At 43.8% G+C, this 26,203-nt stretch overlaps 1 protein-coding gene and 1 long non-coding RNA gene across 6 annotated transcripts in view; one reads left to right on the top strand and one right to left on the bottom strand.

The window, feature by feature from the left end:
- asic1b (acid-sensing (proton-gated) ion channel 1b) overlaps positions 1–26,203 on the bottom strand; it is an 82,381-nt gene that overhangs the window by 43,306 nt on the left and 12,872 nt on the right. The window lies entirely within an intron of this gene.
- On the top strand, positions 2,979–8,282 carry LOC125977897 (uncharacterized). Of its 3 annotated transcripts, none has more exons than XR_007484770.1 (3): positions 2,979–3,243; positions 3,888–4,136; positions 6,558–8,282. It is a non-coding gene; the product is annotated as an uncharacterized lncRNA (long non-coding RNA). The 3 variants fall into 3 exon arrangements; XR_007484771.1 differs by having other exon boundaries at positions 3,325–4,136; XR_007484769.1 differs by having other exon boundaries at positions 2,979–4,136.

Here is a 26,203-nt window from a genome sequence, read left to right as displayed (position 1 = left end):
CCAATACTTTTATAAGTCTGCTCACAGCAGGATACAATACATCCAGTATTTCTTCAAATAGCCACCCTAACTAAATGGATGCCACTTTTCAGTTTTACTTTCAGCTAAAAATAAACAAAAACAGAATAGACCATCAGTCATACTTAGAACATTGTAATTTACTGCTAAATATTATTGTAAAATTGCTTCCAGATAATAGCTTCCCCACAAATAGATGCCTCCCCTCCCCTCCCCTCCCATGACCTTCAGGCTCACAGTGCACACAACAAATGTCCACAATGTCAAGTGTTATGATTGCACGGAGGATGAAAACTTGATCAAGTTGGAATAAAGCGGCAAGATAACACAAGCGTCCACAACCGTGGAGCCTCTCTGCACGCTTGAAAACATGGGCGTGATCATCCATCTGAGCGTTCAATCAAAAGGACACGCGCTAATGCAACACGAGTGGCGACTAATTGTAATCACATCGCCTGGTACTCCATCGCAATCAGAGCCATATTAGTGCATCTCCTTGTCAGATGATGTCAACTTTCGTCACGCTTTACGGATGACAGTCGTCAAAGTAATATGCGCGACAGAAATAGGATCCGCAAGCGCACACAAATTACATCTCAACTTGGAATTGTGGAGACATTAGCTTTGCAGACCATACGGAGTAATACAAGAAGCTACTTTGCAACCAGAGTCACGGCTGGCTACTCACCACTCGGATAAGCAGGAGATAATGCGTTCCTGGTATATTGGTAATCAACGGAATGGAAACATGAGCGACAGCCTGTCAACACAATATTCGAATCCATTTGATCGTGTTATACATTAACATGAAAAAGACCATGCTAATGGCTCCAGGACTATGAATCAATTAAGAGCAGCAGGAGGTCTAAAATCGAGCCCTGTGGAACTCCTTTGACGCACTTGTGGTAGGGTGAGGGTTTCAAATGAGCATTTCAAGTTTCAAATCAAGGATTAACAATTGTATTCTGAGATTGGATAAGGTTTTAAGACCCAGTAAGACGTCAAGCCAGGAGTAGCATTTCAGATTTTGAGACTTGGTCAAAAGATACAGATAGGTAACTTCATGAAAGATAGCCAATCATTGACAATCATCTTTTCCAAACGGTGTTCCGCCTTTATTGACATTGGAGCAAGGTAGCAGGCCCGTGTGCCCCAAGTTATTTCAGCCACTATTCATCTTCCACAAAGCAAATGCCTGCCCTACAAGTGGAGATGACACTTAGATTTGATCACACGCCACAAGTGACAAACTAGTTTTTGAATGAAGACGAATGGGTCAGTGGGCCCGCCTGAACTGCGAGTCCATACACTGATCCGCCAATGACCTTTTGCCATGCAAAGACAAATGACAATGAAAGCTCTCAGCGCAGATGACCTTTAATACAAGCCAACGCTGGGAGACTGTGTGTGTTTATCAGATGGTTAAACAAGGCATTCATCTGGAAAGATCGAGCGGAAACACCTTTCACCTCTTGCTCACCACTACATTTGTCTTCATCAGCAATAGAAACTGTACACACAAAAATGAAAGTGACATCAGGTAGATGGAGATACAATTCGATCGAATCATGAAAAATAAGACCTTGACTTCATAATGAAAGATAAGATAGGGTGATCATAGTTTGTGGTTGAATATTCGGAAATGTTAAAATGGATGAAATGACATCTCGTATTAAAAAAAAACAAAAAACAAAAAACAATGTTTGGCTGAACAATGTGGCTTTTGCTGGCAACGGGACCTTTTGGCACAGCACGCATCTTAATTCCGGAGCCACCCACTCAGTCGCTGTCAGTGTCCGGCAGTAGCGCTGATATATGAGGGCCAAGTCAGGACAAGGCAGAGCGGACGGGTCAGGAAACACACCAGAACGGCAGCGGAGCTCTTTTCTTGATTAATTGGCTGACAGCGACTATTGCCGCGGCATAAAAATCATCCTAGCCACACTCAGGAGTGAGAACTACAACAAAGCGCGCCAGGTGAATGAGAAAAGGACGAATCGTTTTATGGATATTTGATCCCTACTCGTTTTGCAAATCCCACAAAATATAATGGTGCCTTGACTTAAGAGATTCATTTGTTGACTAAATGAACTAGGATGTTTCCAACTGAAATGAATTCAACTGCCATGAATCTGTCAAATCCCTGCAAAAAAATCTTGTTGTTTTTAAAACAGAAATAGGACTGCAAAAAACAAAACAGAAAAGCAATATAAAGAGTGTCATGTTTGGTCAAAGTGTTTGTGTTTATTTGTGTTGATGCGTGCCTTCAAGGCAGCATGTCCGAGCGACGGACGTCAGGAATTGTGACTCCAGCTTGACCATGTGCTTACTTGGCTGTTAGCCTCTGCTCCAAGCTCCTTGGGAGTGTTTTGAAACTGGCCAAGCAAAAAACCAAAACCCTCACTCGCAAAACCTGTAGGTGAAAGAATCACTCTATAACGAATGTGTAGGATGCACAGAAAAGGCCAACAAGTTTTCAAAAATGTGGCTGAGCCCTAAAGGCACTTTTGTGTGTTGTCTGCTAATGAAAACCAGGAGAATGTTTCTCATCCGGCTGGCAGCAGAGGAGAAAAGCCTCCCTTTCCTAAACCTCATTTGGCTCTAGCAGCGAGCGATAATGGGCTTTGTTTATGGAGATTAGGCTTATTAAGAAACATGTCATTTGCACTTTGTGTATTTGGGCAGATTGCCACATCGTAATTAGTTCTGCATTGTCTTTTTATTTATTTGTTTGGTTTGAATTCTCCACTATTCTCCATGTGTCGCGCAGAATAAACTGATGGCTATATACGTACTAGCAAAAATGTCAAGACGTGACTGAATTACGCTAAATCCACGACACAATTTCTCCATTTTCCACCGCTTATGATAGAGCCCATCCCAACAGAGCTTTTCGGAGAAAGGCAATATTAACCTTGGAATTGTCAGTCAGTGCTCAATAGCAGGGTACGTACTGTACTGTACTGTCAGAGACCACACGCATGACAAGAAAAAAAAAGAAAAAGAAAAATGTGTTCTCAATGCTCTTACAGTGTGTGATTTATTCCAGATGCGCAAACCACCCCCACAAACTAATCTCTACGGACACATGCATGTTTCTGCCAGCCTCAATCATTTTCCGAGCAGATGGGGGAAAGCAAAAAATCTCGCTTAACACACACCAGACGACAGGAAATTTTCTTATGGACATGCCACAATGAAGACTCTGCTAAGTGCCATCAAAAGGTGAGAAAAATGCTAATATTAGGCCTGATTTCTAAAGCTGCGAGCTGCTATACATTCTTTGACGCTGTCGGACTTGCTCAGAAATCAATGGCAGTCCAAAAGCCAGTGGGCAGAGATCTAGTCCCAAAGGACCTCTCAGCAGGTGGTGGCTGTCTTCAGGGCCACCGGAAGTAGATGCGGCTGGCTAAGTGGCACCTGGGAGCGGTATCGAGCGGCGCAGTCGGCTGACTTTTACAGATGTGTTGTGATGTGGTTATTGGCACGACAGGTGAGCTGTTATTGTCTCCCTGGCCTTTTCACCCACACCAATAAAAGATCATTGTTCGCATCGACGACCGGCGTTTTTATAAGGTCAGCCTCGGCCGGAGCTTGAACCGTGGGGCGCTCGCTCACAAACGCATTCCCAAGATGGAACCGTGCGCTGCTTTCTTACTGTGTTCCAAGTTAAATGTTGCTATCAAAAAAGGCTCCGCTCTGTTTGTATCATTATTGGCCTGCAGTCTGAACGTAGGAAAAGATTAGAATTGGGTTAGGGCTTCAACATTATTGGGCAAAGTCACATCTTAAATGCTCGGTCTACAGCTAAATAACAGAACTGGCCTCACTGTTCAAAATATTTGAACACCTTGTTTTTGTTCTGAAAGGATCACCTGGCCATTGATCCGATTGTCTTACCTTAAAGTGAGATCGGAGAGGCAGAGCTGCATTTCCTCCCCATCTGCTTGAAACATATTGGAGCGGCCAGCAGCATTTTGCCCGAGTGTCAAAGTAAATAATGTGGTGTGTAAAGCATCTTTGCAGGCACCAATGATGCAAAGCCTTTCCCACTGCGTTTGCACCTTCAACGCCTTCCTGCTGATGGAGCCGACGATGGGTGATGCTTGGTGCGCAAGGTAAATATAGAGTAGAAAATACCCTCATTCAGCAAGCTCGCTGCCTTTCTGCCAGCCTATAGTAAATAAAATGAAGTCCTTCGTCTGATCTGTGACCGAGTGGCAAAGTGATAAACGTCTGAGAAAGAACTTTGCGTGGTTATCCGCAAATGATGAGAGGGCAAGCCTTGTATGAATCAAAGAATGAATATCAGAGAAATGTAGAATCATTATTAGACCAGCATGCTAAGCCTGTTGAAGCAAAATATACTACGTAACATCCGCCGCATCTGATGCACAAAAGCTGACTAGCGCGCTATGGACACCGTTTATTTGCTCTTATGGGAGCTCCCACGGCCACTGGGCGCTGACAATTCTATTAAAAATGAGATGAGTAAAGGCAAATGGAGGAATGAGTAGTATAAAATGCATAAACAGACTCATAAATAAAGTCATAAATATGGCGCGGGGACTTGAAAGGATTGTTATTTAAAGAGGGTTTGCCAAGGCTGAGGCTCATTTCTCAAATGCCAAAATCAATGAATAGACAGCTTCAAGGAGGCCAAAAAGATTTGGGGAGGGAGGGAGGGAGGGAGGCAACAAAATGGAATAGCACAACACACAATGATGATGGAATAGCACAACGCACAACAATCACGTTTGAATGCGATTTGCTCGTGACATTTCATTGACTAAACGTATTTTGGAGGTGGATTCGGTCCAAAAAGTGTGAGAATCCTTGAGCTCGAAGTAAAGCAAGCCAGATTCATTTGAGCTGCTTTCACTCTCAGCTTCAAATGAGCTGCAACATTTCAAAGGCAGTATTGAGCAGAAACACAGCAAACATTTGATGAGGACATCATCTCCATTTGGGAGTAAGCATCTATTTAGCTCTGGCTCTCTCCCCGTTGTGTGTTGCCATAGCACCAAGGCAGCAGGTTGCAGGCTGATGAGAACAATGGTGAAACTAAATGTGGCTTCGTCCCCAGGGAATGGCTAAAACCTGTTACTTTCTCTCACCGACCGACCAACCAACCAACCAAGCGCAAGCGTCCACCCGCCTCCTCGCCACGTCATACAACGAAGGCGGTGTAACATTGTTATGGCCAGAACCTACAGCAAAGCAAAGCAAAGCAAAGAGGCAACACAGCAGTTAAAAAGGATGATCCAAGGTTATTACTGGCTGTTAATGGGCCAGTGTGTGTGTGTGTGCGTGTGATGTTTCGTGCTAGTTTGTAGTCCGACTCTCTTCTTGGTTGAATTGCTCATAAAGTATGCATTGCGGTGAAGCGCTATGCATATTAAAAACAGATAGTTTGAGCCAGTGGGCAGAGATCTGCGCAAAAAGAAAGGGAATAAACCACGTTACTTGACTACACGATAGGTCTATTAGGAATAGGAATGCACTTATTTCAACAGAGTACTGATACTTGATAAAGCCATTGTGCCTCTCACTCAAATAACACTTTTTAGAATAACAACAAAGTAATCAGAACTGATATGACTATGGTTAGCTTATTTGTGTCAACTTAGTGGAAAAACCCAAAGTTAGTCAAAGGGACATTATTGTGCAAATTAGCCCCACTGTTACACCGCAAAGCGTAAACAAAAGCCATTTTCAGAACTGTGCAGGTGACAATCAGTTGTTCACTTTCACACTTGACCATAGGCAGGCACTCCACAAATCCAACTGTTTGCTTACAAGCAATTCAAAAGTGCATTTCCCCCATGGTCGCAGTTCAGGCGTGATTATTTTTTCCCCAGAAGCTTCTTCATGGTAACTCTTTTCCAAACATGAGATTGCTCTAATAGAGGGGGTAAAAAAAAAAAAAAAAAAAGAGAGTATGGACTCAGTGGCCTGATAGCTGCATTTGTGCAATGCTTTGCTGGTGTTGCCAGGGCTCAGTAAGCCTGCTAATAGGTCCGGCATGTTCTGGCGGTCATGACTGCCTGCAGGGCGAATGAATATGTGTTTAAAAAGGTCAACAACTCTGCCAGGGAGAAGCTTGCGCGCGATATGAGCAAAATCAAGACAATTGGATGGCTACACTTGAGAGCGGGTGGGCAAAGCTTAAATCAATATGACACCAACTAGAATGGAGGCCAAAATAATGGAATGCTCGGCGACGGGGAATGATCTCGCAGACCAGCACATTTCTGATGAGGTGAGAATAAAGACGAACCTTGAATAAATTGTTTTTGGAGTGAGTGTTTTTGGAAAGTGCGAAATCGCACCGCGTGGCCTCTCGGTGGAACATTTGCTGAGCGCGATAGCAAGTAAATGGCAAGCCACTTGGCACGTTCCATACCCCCGATAGCGTTGGGATCCAAGTCCAAGGTCTTTTTCTTTCACAATCAAGCAAATAGCTGCTCCTCCTTCAGGTTTCAATTTGGAGGTTTGCACTTCAAAGCATGATGGTGTTCATTTTGTTTTTGCAACAGCACCAAAAAAGGTTGGCCTCATTGATGACCAGCCAAGTCTTCCAGCGGGATCTCAAGGTGTTCCCAGGCCAGCCAGGAGACCCAGTAGACAATGGTGGTCCAGTTCAAACATCCCGACACACCCGTTGTTGGCCTCGGGCATTCAGAAAGGTTTGGGGAAAAAAAGTAAGCGGAGCCAACAGCAAACATCAAGCCATCAGTCTCGTCGGTATTTACGACATCAAACGCATGACGTTCATTCCGCTTCATGAAATGTCATTCCCAGCCAGGTTGATGGAGAGCTTTGGGGTATTTAAAATGGCACAAGACGTAGCGGGCCCTAAATCAAACGTTGCAGAAAAGCAATTCTCTTCAAGGTGACCCGCAGGGCTTTGCACCGAGTCATATTAATGAGGAACTGAGCTGGGTAGCAAAAAAAAAAAAAGTCAATTCAACTACTACCAAGCAGGCAAATGAACAAACAAAACAGTGGGAAAAAAAAAAAAAAAAAAAGTCCTGTCATTCCAGAATGGGCCCAAGGTTGTTTGCACAGTGAACCTTCTGTCGTAAAGAATTACATTCATTAGCAAGCCAATCGCACTGAGCAGTAGTCAAGAGGCTTTTGACAAATGCTACACCGACGCTACAATGCTGCCAATACAATTATCTAGGGGCCCTCTCCAAGACCTGCCATTTTGGGGAAGCATTTGTCCCCGCCCCTCCCTTTTTCTGTTGCTGCACCCTTATTGAAGAAATGCAAAGACAACCTCAGCGCGCACGACACATTGCGCTCTGCAAAGCTGAGCCTTAATTGAATGCTATTCATCATTTTCAATTGCTTGGCTTCCATGGTTGGGAAGAGAAGAGATCGAGGAAGCCACAAAAGCGTCTTTTTGTTGTTCCCTATGCGATTGTTCCAATTATGGCTTGTAAATACAATACAATTGTCATTAAATGTATTGGATGAATTAGAAAGTAGGTCAATCCTGATGGCAAAAATGTATGAACTTTTTATTTCCCTCCACACACACATTACAGAAGTTTCAGAATTTGAGAAAAAGAAAAAACCGTGCAGATCCAACTTTATATCCTAATTCCCAGATTGATGCCTTCTACATTTCACGAGTAATACAAACCTTGCATCATCCTTTGCATGTATTTGTTGCAGATGATAATTTGCTACTCCAACTCCTGCTACGTCACCACCACACAGCGTAGTATGAGACCAGCCGAGTAATTAATCACATCAGTTACGTAGCGCCATCCATCACCGCTGCCTGCCTGCCTGCCTGCCTGCCTGCGACATGGTCGAGCAGACAATCTGACACGGGCAGACGCACGCACACGCACACAGCACAAAACACACACAGTTTTGTCCCCTCCCCCCCCCCCCCACACACACACACTCTCTCTCTCAAAATATTTTCCGAGATGAAGAGTGAAGCAGACGGAGTGCCGCCTCATGGCCAAACGTCTGCAGGAGTGAGTGACTGCCTGTCAAAGCAGCATCTGTACACTTTACAGGTGGGGAGGCCATTCCCATGGGGGGGGGGAACAACTGCGAGATGGAAAAGAAAAGCCACAATGACAATATGCAGACTGCTTTGCTGCTGCTGCTGCTGTCAACAACAAGGAACAATTCGTTATGTGTTGAAGAGGAAATAGGAGTTTCAAACAAAACTCTGATATCACAAGTCTATATTTGCCCAAAATGTACATGGCAAAATAAACAGCTCAAGAATGCAATGAGAGTTTTCTCAAGTAGTTTTGGCTGATCGTTTGTGCTAGGACGAATAAACTATTAATGAAGGCCAATATCATCTCTTCCAGGCAGTGTAAATTATTTGTGAGTTTGCGGCCGTGCTTGGTCCACTGTATTCTTGTCAATTAGTGTTTAGAACAAGGTAGCGGCGGAGAGAACACGCCAAGCAAATGCATCCCAAACCCAGTTGGCAATTTTCTAAGCGTTTAGCAAAAAAAAAGGCGAGTCTGATCCAACTCAACTCAAAGCAGCCTAAGCAGCTTTTGGTTTTGATTCCTTGTTTTATCCAGTGCTATCTGGTTAAGTGGCACCCAGCTTACATGTGAAGTCACGACTAAAGACACAAAGTGTGGAGGGAGTTAGAACAAGGGCTTGCTGTAGCCGAGCGGCTAATGCAGACTGAATCGGCAGGCAGCATATTGCTGCAGGTGGACAGACACCGGCAAAAGCAGCCGCTGGAGACGACGCGCTGCCAATGTTGGCTTGGACACACTGCAAGTGGCGCTTGATAAAAGACCCACAATAAATCCCTGGCAATGATGATGATGATGGCTAACAGGTTGAAAGCCTTCCCTTATGGATGGATGGTTGGATGGATGGTTGGATGGTTGGATGGTTGGATGGATGGATGGATGGATGGATGGATGGATGGATGGATGGATGGATGGATGGATGGATGGATGGATGGATGGATGGATGGATGGATGGATGGATGGATGGATGGATGGATGGATGGATGGATGGATGGATGGATGGATGGATGGATGCAATTGTTTTTTCACAATATTCTGAGTACTGCTGCTGCTTTGTCCTACTGGCGCTAGCTAAGACAACAATCGAGGCTCACAGATTTCAAATTTCCTACATGAGGATTTTTTTGATCAACCTCCTGCTTCTTAATTCAACGAGGATGGAGGACTATTGGCGTGTCTTTTGAATTCCAATCCATCGCGTGTGCCATCACTTGCGCCTTTCCCGAAATTGAAAGATCCTCTCGTTTCAATTGCAAAATACCCCCAAATTCCCTACAAGGATTTCGTTTCTGCGGGAATCCGGAGGAATCCCTCCTCCACCGCCCCTCCTTCATGATTGACGACAGGAAAAATTCGATTACAGCTTGTCACGTGTCTCGGGGGAGGCCTTTGAGTTAGGAAGGGAAAAATGCTCAAGATAAATATAGAAGAAGGAGTACCTATTTTGATAGAGCATGTGTGGCTAGGGGACAGATGATAAAAAGCTAATGGTTGCACAGCATCAACATTCCAATCAATCACTGTCACAACAAGGTGGAGTCCAAGAGCTGCGGGACCATTTCAACCTGCGCATGTGCAAATGAAACAAACGGGTGGTCAACTCACAGCACTTGGACTGAAAACTCACATAGATAGTAAAAGAGGTGCAAAGTTCCATGATGTGCTATGCTTCAGATCACCTTTCCTCCATGCTTTTGTATTCCCGTCATCCTGGTACAATTTGGTCCAAAAAGGAGAAAAGAGGTGAGCTGAGAGAGAAGGAGTGGGAAGATGAGATGAGATGAGATGAGATGAGATGAAATGACAAAGTGCAAGCAAAGAAAAGTTGTGTGAACCACTGTGAACTTTATAAACATCAAAACAGGTTCAGCGGAAGGTTAACGTCCCAACAAACAGATGTCGCCTGCCATAAAAAGGAGCCTTCAAAATGATCACCCGGGAAACAGCAGTGCGAAGGCCGTCTCCGAACGCTTGTTGCTCATTCATCTTCGGACAAATGCTGGTCTTCTTTAGGGGCCTCAATATAATGTGTTTTTTCAAAGTCCTTAAAAAGTAGCGCTTCCAATCGATTCCACGCTTCTCGCACACTCATCCGGCGAACGTCCCCGTACACCATTAGCGTCATTTTCACAGAAAATATCTCATGAATACATACTGGAAGTGAACAATAAATCTGTTATTTTAGTTTGACGCAACCTTTATATGGCAGATGTATGAGAATTTTGCGTATTTTCCGTGGATGGGCGACACTAAACCGGCAAACCTTTGGTTAATCCATAGCATTAGGCAGAAACATCTTTTTACGATATCGAACTTATATGTGTGTGCGGTGGAAGGCAAGCAAGCAGACATTGGAGGGAGATGAGCAGAAGGTAGATGAGAAAGTTGGACAAAGGAAGAGGAAAAGCTGATGCAATGCGAGCAGACGCAATGGTGTACATGGGGAAGCAGTGTTGAGATTGCTGAGGTCCTAAGGTGAAGGACGCACGGATGGATGGATGGATGGAGTGATTGATGCACGCTATGGTGTTTGGATGTCACCTGTTGTGGTTGAGTGCTGTTTGTTTATCTATGCGTGTGTGTGTAGATATTGCCTCATGTGTGACTCCAGCAAGCTCTTATTTTTCCACACCAGAGGCCCAAAACACCTCCACCAATATGAAAAGCGAACATACTGTAGAAATTCCCCCCCCCCCCCCCCCATTTAATTATGCACAAGAAGTTATGCATATTTAGTTTCCAGGTGAAATTTTGGAATGAACCTAAAATGAGCACTCATTACTTTTTCACAGGTGTCAAATGCAGAAAGTAAAATCCGTGGCACACTTTGACAGCTGTTGTATACTTTATACTGCGCGTGAATTGCAAGCCGCCTATTACAGAAAATATCGAAAGCTTCCGTTGGTAATGCTGCATGACGTGAATATGAAAAATGAGCATTCCCCTCGTTAACAGACTGCTTCAATTGATTGAAGGATCCACGCAAATCCATTAAAAAGAAAGGTAATTGCTCAACCTCAATCGGGTTTGTAATTCTTCTCCTCATGGCAAGGGATCGTGGCCCCTATTCCACAAGCAAAGATGACAGACACGTGCAAAGAAAATCAATCCATTACTGGACTTTCTGGAAAAACACACACCTGCTTATAGATTCGACGCACACTTCCTCCAAACGTCCTAATCTGGGCCCACCAAGATAAATAAAGCAGCCCCCAATTTAACCGTGGTCATTTGATTTGAATTTGCGCAGATGAAGAAAGTGGTGAATCAAATGCATCATCTACTTTTGATTTATTCGCAGAACTACTTCAAAAAGGCGCTTGTAGATTCAAGTTCTGCAGCCATCTGGCAGGTGTCACTTCAAATAGGGGAAAAAGAAAATCGGATATAAGGCTTAAATCCGAATTGGGCGCTTGGACCTGCAGGCCAAATCCACCCTTAGTGTCAATCCAGACTAACAGGGAGTTGCGAAAAGTTCACCACTTGGTCCTCTTTCAAGTTTGAAGCAGACAAGTGTGACCTCACAGCACACTCCTCTGATGTGCGTCCCCATTTTCTCTTGAGATGCTTAGAAGCACTTGTGTCATTTTGTCCGCTGGCATCGTCTGCACTGTAATGAAGTTCAATCTGTGAGCGCTCGGTGGCCGCACGCACTCAAGTGATCATCGCGGAGTAATGTTATACGCCCTGCCGATCAACGGACGGACGGACGGACGAATGATTCCGAGATTGCGCAGGCATAAAATCAGACTTGAAAGTTCTTACGTGCAATGACAAGGCAGAATGTCAGTGAAAGTTGAGGAGGGTCCTCAATGGCAATGCGCAAAAATTGTTCCTTCCACCCTGACACAGAAAACAATGCTTGGAGAATTCACACGGGACACCGTTTGTCCTTAGTTGAGAATTCAATCGTTAGCGAGCGAGCGAGCTGCTAATCAGTGCAGCCAACTTGGCAATTCTTCTGACCTCTCTAGGCACTGTCGTTTTAAAAAGCCATGAGCATACGTACATATATACTTAGGGATTTTCTTTTTTCTGCAGTTTTGCGAGCCCTCTCAAGACTCAGACTTCTTCCACAAGTTGACCCTCCGTGTCCAAACTGCAAAGCCATCTGTCACTGGGCCCGTTGAAATAGAAAGTTGATACATTTCACAAAGGCGCTCCACAGACGATTTGTAAACAATTTTCCTCTTGCTAATTACTATCTCTTCTGTGCAAGGGAGAAGTTTCCTCTTTGTGAGCTGCTCAAGTGAAAACGAGGTCCGCACCTGTTCAGCTAAACTTTGAGATTTATTATTCATTTCGCACATTCATTATTTAAAATGGAACATCTTGGCACTTTTGAAGCTGAAGCTCCACTGGCTTCAGGAGGGCATGTGTGACAGCCAGCAAGCCAGCCAGTCAGTCAAACAACACCTGTTCTTCTCAACATACAGAACATTGCACAGCTGAGCAAATATTAACACAGCCGGCACAAAATACTGGAGGACTTTGATTTGGATTGCTCCTAATTTGGATACACTCAACTCCAAATCATTCGCTTTTGGCCTGGGCTGCAAATCTTGTTGACAGACTGCTCCAAGCTTTCTGAGGAATACATTGAACTCCAGTCACAATTGCCGCCATACTTTCTACCTATTCTTTACGCGAGTGTACCAACAATTTGGCATTCAATGGAGGATTTTTGAGAAGCCAACAACAAAAATATGTCAGTATTTCTTTTAGTTACATCAATAAGTTAAAAAGTGTTGAGTTGCTGACCTCAATATGTCTGCTCAGAGATGGGAAAATAAAATAAAGAAAAATCAAGAAAAGCAAGACACGCACGCGCACACCTTTCACTTGGATCACAACACTCACTCCATCATCTCCTTTATCACTGGATCGGAGACTTGCGTCACTGTCATTCCAACAGACGCGCGACACCAGGGGAACACAAAAATTGGGGACATACTATCTTAGAGTTTTGTCATGAGGATCACACGTTCCACATATCAAACGCTGCCTGAAAACATTCGACTTACATTTGTATGATTGTCCCAAACCAATCTATGACATCATCACACAATGTATTTTAGAGAAAATGTACACAAACGCAATGTAAGCAAATTTGCAAATGGAAAAAACACAAATGACAAAAGAGAAAGGCAAAAAAAGGTAGGCAACCAAAACTAAACATCAAATAACCAAAAGAGCAGCAATGGGCTGTCATTTGTGAAGGCTACCACCATTGATTTGAAGCCACATTGGCCTTTTGCTTTTAGTGACGCGTGCAGCTAACAATCATCCAAAATGACCAAAACACACTGGCTTATTTTTAGCTCTCAACATGCTGATGCATTTTCTCTTGTGTAATTAAAGAAAATCGTGATGTATTTGTTCAATTTGGTTTCATGTCCAAGTGGGGGAGTGGGCTCATCTTCTTATGCTGACCTCTGAGAGTGTGCTGACACAATCCTCTGAGGGTGCATAGCAAATGTTCTTGCTGCAGCCAGCCAAGCCCGTTCCCAGGCTCCTCACCAGCACTCACTGATGCTGTTGAACATACCAACAAGGCAGCAACTGCTTAGCCCAGGAAAAAAAAAAAGAAACTAGACGAGAAGATCAAATCCAGCATCAAGAGAAGGATATTGAAGAACTTGAGACCAATCCATATTCACAAGGACGTTTAAAAACGACATGCATCATGAAATGCTCGGTGTGTGTGGACGTAGTATATACTAACTGTGGCAGAAGCGGAGACAATTTTCAGTCCCTCACTTTGAAATTTCTCACACAAGGAAATTGTGAGCCCACGCCAGATGCGTCAAAAAGGTTCATCTCTGGCCTTTCGCTTTGCAGGGTGGCCATGTGACAGGAGCTTCCAGCTGACCCTAACCCAAACTCCCGGTAGCAGCTTTATCTCCTCCCCCGCCTGCTCTGTGAGGGTGCACTCGCGAGGCCCAACGAAATCAATGGCTGCATATTGGCTTTGACTTTACAGACAAGGCGGGCACCGGTGTCCGTGTTGCTAAAGGTCAGCACTGTGTCACCACCAATGCCGAGGGAGGGAGGGAGGGAGGGAGGGAGGGAGGGAGGGAGGGAGGGATGTGTGTTACTTGTATGGGAGGCAAGCGAGCAAAGAAAGGGATGAGACGGCCAAGTCTCTGAAGTCATGATGGGTGAAAATGCACCTTTTTTCTCTTTCTTTAGTTTTTTTATCTTCAGCAAAATAGAGTCATTTAAGCTTTTTGACACACACACCACTTTGACAAGTGACAAAACATGATGACCTACTGATATCTTGTGTGACACAACTTTAGATCAACTCCTTTTCCTAGAAAAGCTGCGATCATATGACTAATGATATTGAAATGCTCATAACAATGTTGGAGTAGAACTGCAGGAAAAGCTAAACGAGTGAGGTCAGCTCCAAGGAAGCTTCAACTACGAAGCTCATATTTTTGCTTTGGTTCCTTTCAGCTAGTTTTGTAGTGTAGCAGGATTGTTCATTTGCCCGCCAGTACGTATCACCTTTATCTTGCTAAGCAAAGAGGGCTCCTGCATTAGTATGTGGCATTATTTGAAGAACCCTTTGTGCTATACAGACTGATACTTTTTCCAACATGCATCTATTTTTGACAACTCTTCATTTGTAAACACATTAGCCCTTTTTGAGCAAGCACCGTCTTGCCATGTAATGTTACGTCTTTCACTTGTGTGTGTGTGCCTCGATCAGAAATTAATGAGAAAAAACAATTTTTTTGCTTTTCTGTACTCCCCTCTGAATATGTAAACTGTGCTAACAATAACCACGTTTTTTTTTTTTTTTGTCTATTTCCTATTGAAATATTTCCTGTTACTTGTTTCTATGTTAAATAAACAAACAATTTCCTCAGCCTTGTTTATATGTTAAATAAATAAACAAAGAATCTCCTGAGCCAGGCTCTATCGGTCTCATTATTTTTGGTACGGAATAAAAAATGCCTCGGGTGAAAGCATCACACGTCTCCTTGTGGACAAGCACATTCAAAGTTAAATATCAGTGAATAATAAAGATGAAATCCCCACTTATACGGCTAATAACGGCATTAAATTAGTGATGCGATGCGATGGGATGGGATGGGACTTTCACTTCAGCTGATTCCCATTCAGCTGACAAGCCTTTTAAAAGTCAAATCAGCCTCATCACGCTCCTTCTCTTCTAAAAGGAGGGACAAAAACAGGAGCAGAGGCACAGCCCATTCTCATGAATGAGGTTTGATTTCATTCTCAGCCTGCTCGTCAGCTAATTAACATGAAGTCCTTCTTTTTCTCGCTATCTCACAGTCCGGCCGCTCCACACAATAGAACGCCATAAAAAGCCAAGGATTTTCGCACCGGTGCGCTCCCAGATCATATCGGCGAGGTGCCATAAAGAAAAGGTGGCGGGCGCTTTCGTCTGGGCCCGGACGCAATTACTAGTCCCCGGCGATAATACAACTCATAGTGAGGTGTAATGGCTTTTAGATTTGCACCTCATCATCAGGCCCAAAGCATCACTATAAATGACAGTACACGTGTCTGTCGTTCTTCCCGCATTTCCATGTTCAATTGCTGTCCATGTATACGTGATATGAAGTCAATCAAACAAGCAGTGTTTCGAAAAAGCACCATTTGCCACTCACATGGACTTTGGCATCATTCCAACGGAGCAACCTCAAAGCGCTTGCCTTCCTTAACGGCCTTGTTTGGCGAACGGACGAGCCTTTTAATTGGCCTATTAATTGGCCCATTATGGCATCTTTGCAGAAGACAAGGGACGGACGGACTGACGGACGGGTATTTCCCTTCCCAAGGGTATTGAGTCAAGTGCTATTGATGTGTGCTTTGGATCCCGTTTACACCACTCAACACTTTCTAAAGGCTTGGATAATTTGACAGCCATGAGCAACATGTTCAACTAGCATTGTTGTTGAAGGAATGTTCTCCATCGCTGAATAGGTTGACATCATGTGAAAGTGCGTATGCTGCAATTATAATTCACATCATCATCAGTGAATCACGGTAAGCCAGACAACAGTCATGAGCCAGGAAAGCAATGCTGTTTCAACACGTTTTTCCCAATTCAATTTGATAAAACTGTATTTGAAAGTATTTTTAAAAAGGATTTCAAATTGTAAAACAAATGTTTCAAACTTGGGTTTGATTGGATTGAAACTGTAACTGCTGACTTTTCAAGAAACGGTCTCCTAGGGGAATGGGACCAGTAAATTGGGATTAGGCGTTAAGACTAAGGATAAAGACAGTCTTATAAATTGATACTTGCTCAATAGAGTTCGAAAAGAAGTACGTAAACAATTGCAGCCTATCTCATGGCTTGCTGCTATCCATTTTCTAAATACAATGTCACAAAGCGGTAGTTGAAAGCTGATTGTTTTTCACTTGTTTTGTCCATTACCCATTTAGCTGTTCTCGCAGCGCTCTTAAGATGTAATTGGCCGCTAGTATAAAATCGAAGCAATAGTTCACGCTGCAAAAACCCAGCACGTGCATTTCTAGAACACTTTTGGACGTGAAATTGCCTCACTTGGGATTACAAGCATGAATCTGTGTAACCTCACGTCCAACACACAAGTAAATAGTAAAGAGATGGAGTTTGGAAGAGAGACTTTTATACTCGTCAAGCTTTGGTGAAGGCGAAAGTAAATAGAACGTTTTTTTCAGTGGGCTTCCAATAGATTGTGTTCCAACAATGACTTTGAGTCCGAATATAGCCAAGAGGTCGGCCGGCCGGCAACAAAAGCCGTCAGCTTTGCCGCGCTTCGTCATGGCTCACTGCCTGGTTAGGTGGACAGTTCATGAAGGCCCCTTTCATTGCAAGAAAATGATGCCTTATCCAACATTTCTCATATGACGCTAATGGGCTCGCAGATCCACTTCAAGTCTGTAATCAGTAATCCTAAAAAGACAGTGATTGCAGCCGAGGTTCAGACTGTGATGGCGCGTCGTAATGGCTGTTTACTAAGTGTCTCCACGCTGCTGCTGTTGAATGCACCGGGCCTCATCTCTTCTTGAAAAACACGCATGGCTTGGGGGATAGACACGTTTTGCATTCGAGCGCGGTGACCACCTCAGGTGAGAGCTTGTCGGACCTGCACAATCAGTTCACGTTTAGGATGAGCAATGTCTGATAGCATGTAGAAATCAACAAAGTAGTGCGCTTGTTTGGAGGTGGCGTATGCTCCTTTCGCTCGTAAATTGCCAGCAGCCGAGGAGGTAAAGCCCTGAATAGTTTTGCCTTGGGAGGGGTGAGAGAAAAACCAAAGAAAAAAAACACCTGCAGGTCAGCCTCCTTAGCTTCCAAATGAAAAGATATCATTTGCAGCACCTTGGAGCGTCGCGTTTGCTCTCACGCGCTGACATATTTCATGTTGGAACGCGGGGCGGCTATCAATTGAGCTGGTGAGCGTGCTTGAAGCCCACTGCTGACAACTCATTTGCAAGTTCTTCAAAGCACTGGAAACTCCGTTCTCATGGGGAATAAATATTATTAGGGATAAGGAATGCCTTAAGAAAAGGTCAGATGCTGTGGTGAATAAATATTATTAGGGATAAGGAATGCCTTAAGAAAAGGTCAGATGGTGTGGTTCATTTGTTATCATAGTAACACCAAGTCCATATTTGTATGGAAGCAGAAGACTGCTGCCAAATTGAACACATATTTATACCGTGTTGCAAGATACGTGTCTTGTCCGCTACTAATGCTTTCATGTTGTTTCTTTGAAAATGTGCCGGTTTGCACATCCATTTTTAATTTTGTCAACTTTGTGTTAAGGCATTAAAGGCGAGAGAGCGCGTGACCAAGCTTTGAAAGGGAGCAAAGCACCACCGTCAGCAGTCTCAACTTTGGAGGAGTAAATGCAATTTAAAAAAGTGATTTTGTTGATGATTGCCATTGTAGTATACAAAATAACATTTACTAGAAGTATTTAAATGCACATTTTATTCTTGCATTGACTGACAGCGCAGGATTTTTAATTGCTATTCTAAACTGAACTGTTTAGAATAGCAATTCTGTTCAAGGATGAAAGAAATGTAGCACTTCAAAATGTTCACATTTGGTATGTGGTAAAGTTTCAAGCAACAAAACAAGACTGCCATTCCGAAATAGAAACCATTTTTTGCTCTACGGTAAATCTTCAGCGTCTCCTTTTGAACCTTTGCCCTCCCTCAGTCAGCAACAAAAGCAAAAACAAAACAAAAAATATCACCGCTCGTTCCAGGTCCCATGGGGTTTGCATGCAAAAGGTTTGCACGAGGACACTGTTAGGGAATGTTGTAAACAATGGATCAGCTGTTGCCTTCGGGCTTTGGCTTGGAAAGAAATGATAACAAGGGCGCTGAGAGGTTGCTGGAGATTTGAGTGACACGTCTATTTCCCCCCCAAACAGAAGGAATCCGGCACTGGTGTTATTTTCCTAATTCAATCAACAATTAGGCTAAGTGCGATGCAAAATATTCAAGCAGATGTCACGCACGGCCAGGCCTTTTGAAAGGAAACTCGAGTTACTTGCAGCCACTTTTAAACACCCTCTTTGGGGCTCTCCACACCAGGCAAAAGCAATAAGAAATGTCATTGGTGTTTTTATAGCACAATAAGCCAGTGTGTCGCAAGTGTTCCCGTTGCACTTATCTGCATCATAAATTCCCTAAAGCAAATAAACCATTGATTTTCTACTTTCCTAAAAAGCATAGAATAAAAGTTGTTAAAATATATACTACTGGAAGGCGCCCATTCACAATGCACTATTCGCAAAGTCACCTGTTCAGGTATTTTTGGGGGAGAGCTGGTTTTACTGCTGTTTTCAAAATGTCGTTTTTTGAAAAAGGCAACGTCCATTTTTAATGAATAATCTTTTTGGGCACTGACATCAGCTTTTCCATTACTGTCGCGAAGGCTGGGTTGCCTAAGCGTGAATGGCTCTTAAATTACAGTATACCTTTTTAAGGAGCTTGGATTTATTGGAGAACTTATCAGGAGGAATTTAAAGTCCATTATAATATAAGCAGCATTGTTTTGCATTTAGTCCTCGTCCTGTGTGAACTGAACGCTGACGTCAACCAAGGTACCAAACATATCGTCACGCCCTACTAAATTTTTCTTCCATGATTGCATTGTATTACTTAATACGTCACGTGACAGTGCGTGACTAATTGTGCTGTTCTTAGGGGAAAAAGACTGAGCCTTGCCACAATGACAAAAATCCCAGCGTCATGAAAAGCTCAATTGCCACAAGAGCTCCTCAACTCACTTCAACAGTTCCTCCGATATTGCTTTAAAATAACGTAACAGGTGACTTGACACGTATGCACCATCGTTTGACACATGCACCGTCATAAAAGGCTCGAAAAGGCTGCACAAAGCAAGGTCAAAGGAAAGTGCCAGCATATGTTCAAAGAGAGACAGAGAAGAGAGAAAATCAAGACAATGCCTGTTAAGATGAAAACTCCCATTCCCAGTGGTGTTCCCTGCTATTTTTTTTTCTTTTTTTTTAGACCTCATCTCTCCCCGGACGTCACGCTGCGCCCGAGATGACAGCACACGCATCTCCTCCTGCCTTGCGCCGAATAAAAGCTTTTTGACCCGCCCTCGTTGTCGTTAATAATGCATCCCTCTGCCAAACTACAGTGCAAAGTTGCTCTCGCAGTCATCAATCAGCCACTGTAATTATCGGGACCAACTTTAAATGCCACAACCATTAATCATGATTTCCTCTCATTTTTCTTTAATGAATTCCAAAACTTTAATAAACTAGTAGGGCAGAATTAAATTAGGCTGCCCGTTGAAACAAAAGACCAAAGGGGTGAACACAGGAAAAATATTAATGTGACCCTGAATGGTGAGTGGATGACTGATGCACGTGTGTGTGTGTGTGTGTGTGTGTGCGTGTGTGCGTGTGTGCGTGTGTGCGTGCGCGTGTGTGTGTGTGTGTGTGTGTACATGCGTGCAATTGGGAATATATATTCATTCCACCACTACTGAGTGTATATGAAAGTTGGTGGCAATGAACCAGCATTTGCATGACAGGGCTTCCCATCCTTTTGAAACGACTTCTTGGCTGGTGCTTAACGCTAACCATTTTGGACCCACACAGTTTTACGGCAGAGGCCGGCCCACTGGTAGGAGGCGACCTGGTTGCCCTGCCCTGCCCTGCCCTGCCCTAAGTGCTGGATAAATTGTGGCTGGATTGCCCTCAATTTCAGGGGTCCCACTTTCCGCAACCAGAAACACAGCCTAGGCAGAGAATGGCCTGCTTCTCATTCTACCATAGGTGTCAATCAATCAATCAATCAATCAATCAATCAATCAATCAATCAATCAATCAATCAATCAATCAATCAATCAATCAATCAATCAATCAATCAATCAATCAATCAATCAATCAATCAATCAATCAATCAATCAATCTCCCGCCCTTTCCCCACTTCCTTCTCTTGCCACAGGCAGCAACCCGGAATCCACCTCTGGCGTATATTAATGTTCTTATCTTCTTCAACCCTTGGCTCTTTCCTTTCCTCCAAAAGAGCTGTGCATTGGCAATCCCCTGGACTCCAAAGTCACCGTGATTATAATTGATTCTTTATGGATGCATTATCTGGCTCAGACTCTCTCTCTCTCTCGCTCTCTCTCTCCGACAGCAGTGAAATTCATTCTTCCAAATCATTTTAGTGTCAGTGTTTGCACACATCTATCTCCCTGTTTTGGTCATGACATCTGTGCATGGAAAAAATAAACATATTTGACTTTCTAAGATTGTTTTTTCTCAAAGATACAACGGTGGATCATCTAAATTTGAATCCCCACTAAAGTCGTACGATTCAAACTCCAACCGCATTTTTCTCTCTAAAGGGAATGACACATTAAAAAAGAAAAAAGAACGTTTTCACAGGAAATTTCTGTCAACTGGGTTGTGCGTGCGTGCGAACTTGAGTCAATTAGCCCCAGTCACTCACTCCACTTATCAGCTTTGTCATTTCTGTAATTTGTGTGTCGTCAGGAAACAAATCATGCCTTAAATGAGCTGCCATTACGCCGGCCTGCGTTGCCGCAGACTGTCGCTTTTGTTTAGTGGCCAAGTCAAGAAGGCTTTTGTTCATATGAGAGCAAAGTAACTTGTGTTGTACAGGCAGCACATACGTACGTACACTTCTCTTTTGAATTGACAGCAGCTGAGCCACTTAACTGTGCATTGTTCACTTTGTATTGCACCATTGTGTGACAAGCGCTCCCCAGGCACAAATATTCAATCACCCAAACAAAAAGTTGGTCGGTCATTTCATGTTGCGCTTGAAGATTGCCAAAGACAAACACAAAAGAAAAAGCGGTCGGCATTTGTCTCAAAGAAAATGGCTTGTTTTTATCCGGCAAGCATTCGTTACTCAACAAACGGCTTGACTAACTTCATCATTGTCCGCTAGTTGTACACTTACAGCACATGGATTGATCCAGCCTGCGGAGGGAAACGTCTGATGGAATCAGCGACTGTGAGCAAATGGAGGAGAACAAAATAAAGGTGGGAGGATGTTTTGAATTTCCTCCTCAAATGTCATTGCGTTCAATAGCTAATACAATTAATTGGCTATTGAGCGAAGACGTTGCTCCCAGAGAAGGAAATATTAGCCCGGCAAATCACTCGATCACTCCTGAAGTTACTCACAAGTGGACAAAATCCAATGAAGAGTCTCCTTTCAAAACACCTCACTGCATGAATTGTAATTTCAAAGTGTGTGTGTGTGTGTGTGCGCGTGTGTCTGGGTGTGTGCGTATGTGTTTGTGTGCGCGCAACAGGATCTAAAAGGAAGAGTCTTGGGTTTTCTTTATCGATCGCCTCTCATTAGCAACGCTTCTCGCTCCCACCGATGAAGGAAGGAGGACGTGGGCAGGGAGATGTACTGGGAGGATCAATAGACGGCTGAAACAAAGCCGATAGTTCAAATGGAACCATCATGGTAATTACACAAGAGTCCAACTTGCACCAGTTCGGGGAGCTGATGTTGAACAGGGAGCCGAAAAGGCCCGGTGGGGACGAGTCGTTAAAGAAATAGCTCATTATTATGTCTACTAGTCAAACAGTAACATTTTTCACTTTAAATGAGTACCGAGGGGAACCTGAGAAAATAGATCGATCAAAACGATGGGAGACAACGGAGGAGAATGAGGGGTTCCTGTATTTAAGATCTCAGCATGTGAACTGTGGAGTACAATATTGCCATGAGGCCCGCCGCAGCAATGCACCAGCGGCATTATGGTGTCCGTTCAGCATGTTTAGCACCCGGCGTATTGATCGTTACAGCAATTTCATTTTAATAGGTGGAAAATAAATGTGGAGGATTTGGCAACTGTTTGGGAGACTATTGCATTTCATCCACTTGCTTGCAAGCAGCTACCAGGGAAGGATGGTCAGAGTGGGCAAAGTCCACCCTACGGCTACGTATCGGAGTGACTCTTTGGATTGGCCGTGAAAGTCTGCAAACTTGTGTTGACTGACTGCACTGACTCTATATTTGACCTTTATCCCGCTTGAAAAAATACAAATTCTGCCACGTCGACGGTTCATTTTAAGAACCTCACCATTGGCAGCTACATGATCTGGAAGGGGGGGGCAATTGGGACAATGTTTTATGAGCAAGCGAGACTTATGGTTCTCCTGTCGCATCTTTCACCTGTGTGACAAATTCTCCTAGTTGATCTGAGATAAGTGATGTAGCACAGGACACACTACAGCCAGATGGATTTATGGCTGGCTGGCTGGCTGGCTGGCTGGCTGGCTGGCTGGCTGGCTGGCTGGCTGGCTGGCTGGCTGGCTGGCTGGCTGGCTGGCTGGCTGGCTGGCTGGCTGGCTGGCTGGCTGGCTGGCTGGCATAAACAACAGACTTTTCTTCATCCAGCCAGCTGATGTCTTGTATGGAAGAGCCATATTTGATTGTGTTTGTGCACTAAAAAGTGCGGCGGCAATGGCAGATGTCTGCTCAAAAAACGAGAGCCTGCCGAGTGTCCTTTGCTCACTGCAGTGCTTCTTTTCATTCAGAGACTTTGCTGCAGCCTGTAAATCAAGCCCCGCTACTCGTCTCGCTCTTCTCACTTGGATAGTTTCACTTTTTGGTTCCTTCGCTTCATCCTCTGCAGCAACGTTTCAGGCTATAGGCTGCTTATTAATATTAACTCATGGCATGTTATTACTGTACGAGAAACAGTCCCGTAGACACGACCTGGAAGTGAAGCAGTCCCCCAGAACGGATCCCTGCGTCTCCCGCAGGAAGAATGGGAAGCCGCTTAAATGTCACAGCGCCCTGTCAAGTATTGCAAGCGCTGACATGGTGTCATTCCACTTGACCAAGCGGTAGTGAAGGAGGTGGCTTCAACCCACACTGCACAATCAATAGCTGTGAACCAGCTCATTTTTGGCACAACAATGCTAGTATGTAAAGTTGGTCCATAGAGGCATCACATCTGTGGGACAGAACAAATCAGATGCATTTAAATATATGGGGATCAGATCAACTGGCTATTTAATGATGCCAATGTGAGGCAGTGATTTGAACAACCGTACCAATTCTGAAATATTTGGTTGACTGCGCTTTCCGTTCTTATTGTGTTTCATTTACGGAAAAGGGATGGAAAAAGTGTTCTGTTCTGCTCTGCTCTGCTCTGCACCGTTCCTCCTTGGGTTACCATTGTCCTGACATTAAGTTTGGAGATGCTCAGTTCACACAACACACACGGATTTCCATTGATTGTTTTATATTTATGTTTTAGGAGTGAATTTCATACATAAAATGTGTATGAACAGCTATATTAACAGTTCAAACCAGGATCACTGAACATTAGTTTCAAAACGACTTCCTTGAAACGAGTTACCACTTTTCCCTTAGACAAAGGTAGGGTGTTAGAGAAGATTCACAAAAACATTTCTTTCTGTGAATATGTGAACATGGATTCCAGGGCAAAATATGTGAACAGATGAATTTGTGAACCATATGCAGGCGTAGGCTGACTGTACAGTGGTGGTCAGTGAGTGAGTAGGTGGGTTCAAAATGCCATCTTGTCGCTATGTTATTTAAGAAGCTGATGCAGGCATGGTGTCAGACTGCAGCGAGCTCTTAATACAGTCTCATCAGATCATGTTCTGATAACAGCGCCTCCTCCTTGGAGCCGAGCGGAGCGCACACAAACTAGCAGGGAGTGGTCCAAGTCACGCTTGAGCATCAACAAGCCAACGCTGCCAGCAGTGTTAATCACCCTTTTACTGGCGCCACGCTCCGGCCCGGATACTGAGGGCGGGCGGGCGGGCGGGCGGCGCTTCGTTCAAACGCTCAACTTCCTTTTTATTCGCTTGTATTGAATTATTTCTACGCATAGAATACAATTTGTGCTGGGCTAATCCATCCTGCGTTGCAATAGCAAAAGGCCAAGCGCCTTTGCATAACTTAGCTTTGAATAAGATGTCTATATTACTTCGACAATTTTTTAACCAAAATTCGTGCCTTGACCTAACAAAAGTGATTCCAAAGTCTCTGTCTCCCTGCTCACCGCCAGCCGCTGGAGTCATTTTGCATCATTAAAAATGACGTTTTGCAACCTAATTAAGCTTGTAGAGTACAAAACAAATCACGTTTGTACTGAAGTAATAGAGTTTGCCTAACTCCAGAAGTCTTATGCAATAACGTTGAAATAAGTTCAAAGATGCATGCAATTGTTATCTCTCTTATTTTTGGATGTTGCTGATGTGAGCCATTATCCAAGATGATTCTGAAATACTGCACTGCCTGGAACTGTAAACACATGCCATGACCACAAGCCTTCTGCAGATGTTCATCAGAAGACCTTGTGCAGACCTCTCCTTCCACAGCCATGCCAAACTATAGCATCTGCAGACCCAAGTACGCTAATACAATCTAGTCAAATAGTCTTCAAAAGTCCACCTTTCGTCATAGATGTCAAATAGGCTGACAGTACATAAGTAGTATAGAAAACATTCAAATGTTGCAAGCAGTACAGCAAAGTCCTCTTTTCATGCAGCCAAGGACACAATTCCAGTTTCTCTATTTACTATGGGACGGATTGTGCTGGACCTCCCAGCTTGTGTTTGTGATGACAAAAAAACAAACACTGTCAGCATTTGCATTTGCAACACACACAGGCATTACAATCACTTGACTGAAATTTCCAGATATTCCTGTCAAAATTTCAAACAGCTTTGATTTGCTTCTCACGCTATTGGGACATAACCAGATAAGATGATCTGTTAATGGGGAAACTAATTGGGGTTGGACTCATTATTCTACCCAGCAGCAGGTTCAGACAAGATGAACTGGACGTTTCTGGCTGAAATTAAATGACTGAGTAAAAATGCCAAGAGCAATTTTCAGGAACCCAAAAAGGTCATGCGAGTGTAGAGGAGGAGGAAATCTGGAGAGAAAATGCTTCTTTGAATTACCTGGACTTTGCACACCTCGAAATAGGGTCAGTGAGACAACCAAACATAAACAATTTGCAAGTGAGTGTGCAGCTCTGTTGCTGTGTATTACGACCGTCGGCGCACACACAAAAATCGACTGTGCCGCCAGTCACCACAATTACTCTATTAACTGCACTCCCAGCAGCCAGCTGTAAGCATCTTTCGGGGCAGTGAACATGCTCTGATGGACACACTACCTGCTTGGCCTCGAAATGCAGCTCAGCCAATCATGCCACTTTTGGAAATACACTGGACATTGGGTCATTTTTCTTTCTTGCGCAGATTCATGGGGAATCACGTTTTGGCATTCTTTTCTGTTGTTTTTGTCTTCCTGCCCAAGCTATTGCAAATCTCTCTCAGCATTGCAATATTGTTACCTTTCCAGACAGACAGGAAGAAAGACCAAAACAAAACCAAAACCACAACCACTCCTGGAGTAGGCGTTCACGCAAAGCCAAAGAAAGTTCCCAGAGGGCTGCAATCCAACAACAAACTGGATTGGCTGGATGATTTGAAGTGAGTGATAAAGTGTTCTTTAGCTGTACCAAAGATTTGGAGCCAAAGCTTATGAGGCTCAACAACCTTGAGTTGCCAGTCATATTTCAACTTGAAATAAATTTTGCATTACTGTTCCGATATCACTTGACGGGATATGGGCAAGAGAATTATAGG

The sequence above is a fragment of the Syngnathus scovelli genome, chromosome 11, assembly GCF_024217435.2.
Source record: "Syngnathus scovelli strain Florida chromosome 11, RoL_Ssco_1.2, whole genome shotgun sequence".
Lineage (NCBI taxonomy): Eukaryota > Metazoa > Chordata > Actinopteri > Syngnathiformes > Syngnathidae > Syngnathus > Syngnathus scovelli.
Note: the sequence above shows the minus strand (reverse complement) of the source record. Positions and strands in the feature narration are given on the sequence as shown.